The sequence below is a fragment of the Fundulus heteroclitus genome, chromosome 13 (genome assembly GCF_011125445.2).
Source record: "Fundulus heteroclitus isolate FHET01 chromosome 13, MU-UCD_Fhet_4.1, whole genome shotgun sequence".
NCBI classification, from domain to species: domain Eukaryota; kingdom Metazoa; phylum Chordata; class Actinopteri; order Cyprinodontiformes; family Fundulidae; genus Fundulus; species Fundulus heteroclitus.
The window spans coordinates 7,573,108-7,579,107 of NC_046373.1; the positions used below are offsets into that span (position 1 = coordinate 7,573,108).

At 41.4% G+C, this 6,000-nt stretch overlaps 1 pseudogene; it reads left to right on the forward strand.

Moving 5' to 3' along the window:
* The first annotated feature begins 1,873 nt into the window (after positions 1-1,873).
* LOC118565424 lies at positions 1,874-5,210 on the forward strand (annotated as a pseudogene).
* The last annotated feature ends 790 nt before the right edge of the window (positions 5,211-6,000 follow it).

The following is a 6,000-nucleotide window of genomic DNA, read 5'->3' on the forward strand; positions in this document are numbered from 1 at the left end:
TTGTAGGACTCTCCATCTGCATATGACAAAGTATTTGTTCATAAGATTTACCCAGTTTTATCTTTGCAAAAAATTTGCTAAAACCTTCACAGTAAAATCACTTTGTTCTCCAGAGGTCAACTCTAGATGGAATATGCACAAATCCACTAAACACTACAACTGCTCAGAAAACAAAGAATTCTTCAGCAGTAAGTGGTGTCCACTTGAATTTCTTCCCTGCTCAAATCAGTCGTTGTGCAGTTGGTATTTGTGTTTGAAACAATAGTCTGGATTGTGCTAACACAAAAAGTTTGAAAAGGCTCAGAGAAGACCATGATTTGGTGGTGTCAATTCTGGGACCAGGTGGATATCTCGATGAAAATGTAGGTGTCTTTGGCTCAGTGTCTGGTTCACTTGGAGAGTGCCACATGTCTTAGCTTTCATCAATAGACGGAGGGTTAGCTTGACTAGCTCACCTGGGGATTGCTCTGGTTGAACTGGTCTTCTTTCTTGGGGCGAAGGCAACCGTGCGCTTCATGGACCTTGGGGCAGTTCATAGCCGGCTGGTAGGTGCCTGACACTTCTCATCTTCTGCTGCACTGTTGTCACTGGCTGGGCCGGATTTTAGCAGGGGCTTACCGGGGCTGTTTTCTATTTTTGTGAATGGATAGTGTCAGAATTTAATCAATGACTACGATGATTTTGACAGCACCGATGAAAAATGTTCCAATAGCGTACCGCGCACGTGACGTCACCATCTCATGAGCAACGCCCCTTGCCGCTAAGGTAGGACAAACAGTGTGAGAGTGCACGTAGCAACCAGCCATTACACATGCAACAGATACAACGATATGACCGACTTTTCAGCTGTTAAACTATCGCAAGAAGAAGTCCCAGGCGCCCGGTTTACTGGTAGAACTGTCGAACAACATACCAACGTTCAGCTCAAACAATGGCTTAAGTGTCGAGGGCTTAGAAAGACTGGAAAACGGGCCGAGTTGATAGAACGGTAAGTCGATGTTTTTTTCCTGCTCGGCGTTCATGGCGTCATCGGCCGTTTTTTTCTGTTTGTAATCACCGTCTAGGAATCGGTATAAATTGTCCAGCCCGCAGAACAATTTAGTCCGGTCCGATGGCCAAATGCATTATCATTATCCAACGGCTGTATCTCCTCGCTGCATCGACCGGTCTGCACCAGATTTTTTTGTGAGTCATGGGGGAGCGCTGCCGAACGCGTTCGTGTGAATCGCCTGGTGGACAGGGCGGGGAAAATGCGTGACAGCATCTGCGGTGGCGGCCAGCCGGCGGTGGGCGAACCTCGCCGGCCGGCCAGCGGTGCACGACCCTCGTCGGCACCGCAGCGGTGGCCAATAGGCCGTAGCGGCGCTTGGCTGCGAGGGCCAATCGACGCCGCTTGCAGCTTTAACATCCTTCATATGCGGCCTATCAGTGTACCTCGAGTCGCTGTTGCACGTTCCATAACAACAATGTTTAAAAACCATTTTTAGGAGACGTCTTAGACTTAGAAAAAGCCGTCGTTTTACCGAGTAAAACCAAGGGTAACGTACAGCGAAAGAGTGGAGGAAAACGCATATTTGCCCTACCTGTACCACGTGATATGACGTCACGTTCTAAAAATAGCTCGCTCGCGGAACGCCATTTGTTCTGGCAAACGTCCATCTTGACTGCTTGCTTGTTATTGGTCCACTTTTGACGCATCTTACGCATTGGGGAGGAGGAGCGTCAAGGGAATATTATTTTACAATGGCGGACAACAGAAAATATGACAGCGGAGCGCAGAAAAGAAGGAAGAGAAAAGAAAAAGAGCATCGCGCCAAAGAGGCGATAAACAAAATGCCTAAACAGACAGCCTTTTTTAAACCTGTTAGCAGACATGGAGCAGAAATATCATTATCCCCCGCTCCTCAAACCCTTAGCTACCGATCCGGTGCATTGGGGGGAAATTGACGAGTCCGTGCGAGCTTACTGGGCTGAGCGAGGACCGGAGAGCTGTCAAAATATGAATGTTGGCTTTCAAGCATCAGAACAGGTGTACAAGCATCAAAGGCGTCACTTCTCCAAATTTCACTTTAAACGCAAGATATTAAATGGTGAGTACATCGAAAGACCGTGGCTGCTCTACTCTCCATCCAGCGGAGCTGCATTTTGTTTTGCATGCCACATTTTCAGCAATGCTAATACTCAGTCAAACTTTGAAACTGGTTTCAGTGACTGGAAGCACGCAACTGAACGCATGAGAGAGCATGAAAACAGCAAACATCATAGAAAAGCAATGCTGACATATGTTTCACTTGCAGCAGCCAGCGGGAAGATAGACACAGAACTGCAGAAACAATTTGAATCTGAGTGTTCATATTGGACTGAAGTGTTGAGAAGAGTTGTGTCTGTTGTCAAGTTTTTAGCAGAGAGGGGACTGGCTCTGAGAGGAGCCAATGGGAATTATCTTGGAATACTGGAGTTAATCAGCGAGTTTGATCCTTTTCTGAAGTCTCAAATAGAGAAATATGGAAATGCAGGTTCAGGGAAACCCTCATATCTTTCTTCCCAAACATGTGAGGAATTTATTCAGCTGATGGGTGATCGTGTTCTATCAGAAATAGTGAGTAAAGTAAAAATGGCAAAATACTTCTTAATCTCTGTTGACTCCACGCCAGATGTGGCACATGTTGATCGGTTAACATTTGTGTTAAGATATGTGTCACCTGAAGGATACTCACAGGAACGCTTTCTGAAGTTTCTACCAATTGAAAGTCATACTGGGGAAGCTTTATGTGCGTCTGTACTCAAGGTTTTGGAATAGATGGAGATTGACATTGCAAACTGCAGGGGGCAATGCTATGATAATGCTGCCAACATGTCAGGAGTATATAAAGGACTACAAGCACGTATGAAATAACTCAATCCACTAGTTGAAGGGGTTCCATGTGCTGCACATACCCTGAATTTGGTTGGAGTTAATAGTGTTAAGTGCTGTTTTGAGACAGCTGATTTTTTCCAGTTTGTGCAAAACTTTTTTAACTTTTGCTCCAAGTCGACAGCAAGGTGGAAGGCAGTAACAGATGGACTGCAGCCTAATGCAAACAAGCGCATTGAAACATTGAAGTCCCTTTCGAACACTAGATGGGCTGCACATGCAGATGCCACACAGGATATTAACTATGCAAATATTCAAAAATCTTTGAAGAATATTGTAAATGACACAAACCAAAACGCAGCAATAAGAAATGAAGCAAGATCACAAAAAACGGACAAGCTTGAAACAGCTTTTATGTGTACATTTTGGCATAGCATTCTGCAGCGCTTTGAAAAAGGAAGTGCAGCTTTGCAGTCTGTGGAACTGGACTTGTGTACAGCTGTGGATTTGGTGGGATCCTTGTGGGAGTACATTGGAGGTTTGAGAGATCAATTTGATAGGTTTGAGTCTCCAGCAAAGAAGTTGTCTCCAACAGTTTCACAAGCTTACAGAGTTACTGGTCCAAGATCAAAGACTCCAAAACCATTTTTTGGAGAGAGCGCCACCTCAGAGGTTGACTTATCAGCTCAACAAAAGTTCTCAACCAGTGTTTTTTTGGTGGTTGTTGACAGATTGCTTTCTGAAATCAATAGCAGGTATATTGCATATGATAACCTCAACAACACTTTTGGCTTCCTGAACATTTTTTCTGGTGTTACTGTTCCAGAGCTAAGAAACAAAGCATCTCATCTCCAAAGTAAATATTAAGCCGACTTGGAGATGGACTTTGTGGAGGAAATTGTCCAGTTTAAAGATTTTATTTGTGATAAAGGCATCACATCTGCTCCATTGCTTTTACAATTCATCAGGGAAAAGAAACTGCAGGACATCTTCCCAAATGTGGATATTGCTTTCAGGCTTTACCTGACATTTCCTGTCACAAATGCAAGTGGTGAGCGATCATTCCCCAAGCTTAAAATAGTTAAAAATAGACTCAGATCCACAATGGGACAAGAAAGACTGAACCATTTGACTCTCATGTCTATTGAGAGTGATCTAGTGAGAAAGCTGGACTTCAGTGATCTTGTCAAGCAATTTGCAGCAAAAGAATCCAGAAAAGTGGGCAACTTTTCAAATTTCATATCAGACTAAGGCTTAAATGTCTGATACCCCTTTCACTCATTACTGAAAGGGCTTGGTGTTACTGGTTAGGGCAGTTGTGTCCAAACTTTTTGACATGAGGGTTAAAATTATGTTAAAAGAACTTTGGGGCTATAAAATAATTTGAAAACAAACTTGGTCTTTTTTAAAGTTTATCTGCTAAATTAAAGTAAAAAATTAAATGATTGTAGATACAAAACAAAGATTGTGCATGTCTGCATTGTAAGACAGGCTCAAAGTTGCAAACTTTTCAGGGTTGAATATTGTTTTCTTATTTTGTTTGCGTTTGAGTAAATGTAGGTCATGTTTGTGGTTCGAGTTCCTACAAAGAAGTTGAATGCAAAAGTGTCATTAATAAATGGAAATCTGTATTTTGTTCTTCATATCTTTCAAGATGTTCTCTGTAAAAACCTTGGTCTAGAAGATGAAAATTGTTCATTTGCACCCACCTCTGCTTTTATTGAGAACCGGGGGCTGTAAAAAATCCTTCAGAGGGCATATATATATATATATATATATATATATATATATATATATATATATATATATATATATATGCCCTCTGAAGGAGTAAAAAAAAAAATATATATATATATATGCCCTCTGAAGGAGTAAAAAAAAAAAAAAAAATATATATATATATATATATATATATATATATATATATATATATACTCTGAAGGAGTAAAAATAATAATAATAATATATATATATATATATATATATATATATATATATATATATATATATATATATATATATATATATATATATATATATATTCACTCTAGCCCAGGATGGAGTCAGGATGGGGCCCCCATCCTGACTCCAGCCCAGGAGCCCCCATCCTCCTAAATCCGGCCCTTTCTAGGTGCATTAATGAACCTAGAAAAAAGAAGGTTTGATTCCTCCTCCAGAACTGGTGGTTGCTGGGCTTAATATACTGTAGCTTTGTTTTTGCACTGTTGTTATGTCAGACGTAGGGAGCAGGTCGACTTGGCAGACGAAAAGCGAGGGTGAGGACAAGGAGCACACGAAGGTGAAGACTGAGGGCATCGAATTTCTGAAGACGGGCCAGCAGTGGGGAACAGACTGAGGGAGTTTATGTAGGAGATCTGGCAGGTGTATTGAGTCCAGGATAACTAGAGCAGTAGGTGAAACATATCGGGCTTGGAGTGGGACTGAGCAGAGTGGAATGATTCGGAACTGTCCATGGTGAAGCAGGAGGAACTGATCCCTGACACACAAAGCAAAAAAAAAAAAAAAAACAATACTTGCAGTAATAAGCCAGTTTAGTCATTAGATGGAATGTTGGTTTAAATTTAAAGAAAATACAAAGTGAATGCAGGATTGTAACATTAATAAAAAACGGATGTTGAGTTGGATCCTTCAAATCTTCAATCTCCACTCTGCTAAAAAAGCAAAACAAACTTAGGATGTTATATTAAATGCACCACTTACTGCATCCCATGACTTCAGGGGTGTCTTTTCTCAGAATTTGGAATGAGAAAATATAACAGTCCTTGGTGAGTTTTTCTCACCAAGCTAACCTAAGGTGTTTTTTGTTATTTGCATTTGTTGAAGAGAGTGAATGAAAATGAAAATGGACACAACCATTTTGGGATTAAAAAACATCTACTTAGAGGTGATGTGCAGCAGCTCAATAAATAGAAAACTTATCTGTTTTCACCCTATGTACATTTGCCACAACTCCTGAGCGAATAGCATCAGTAATGGTGCCCCCTGGCCAGGACTGTGTGCTCAACTCACTACGAGGTAAGAAATAAAATACCCAAGGACAACGGGCAGAAACATATTTTAACCTATGCTGCTGACATCTATCTAGCTGTTGACACCTTTAGGCAGAAACCTGTCTTCTTAGCTCA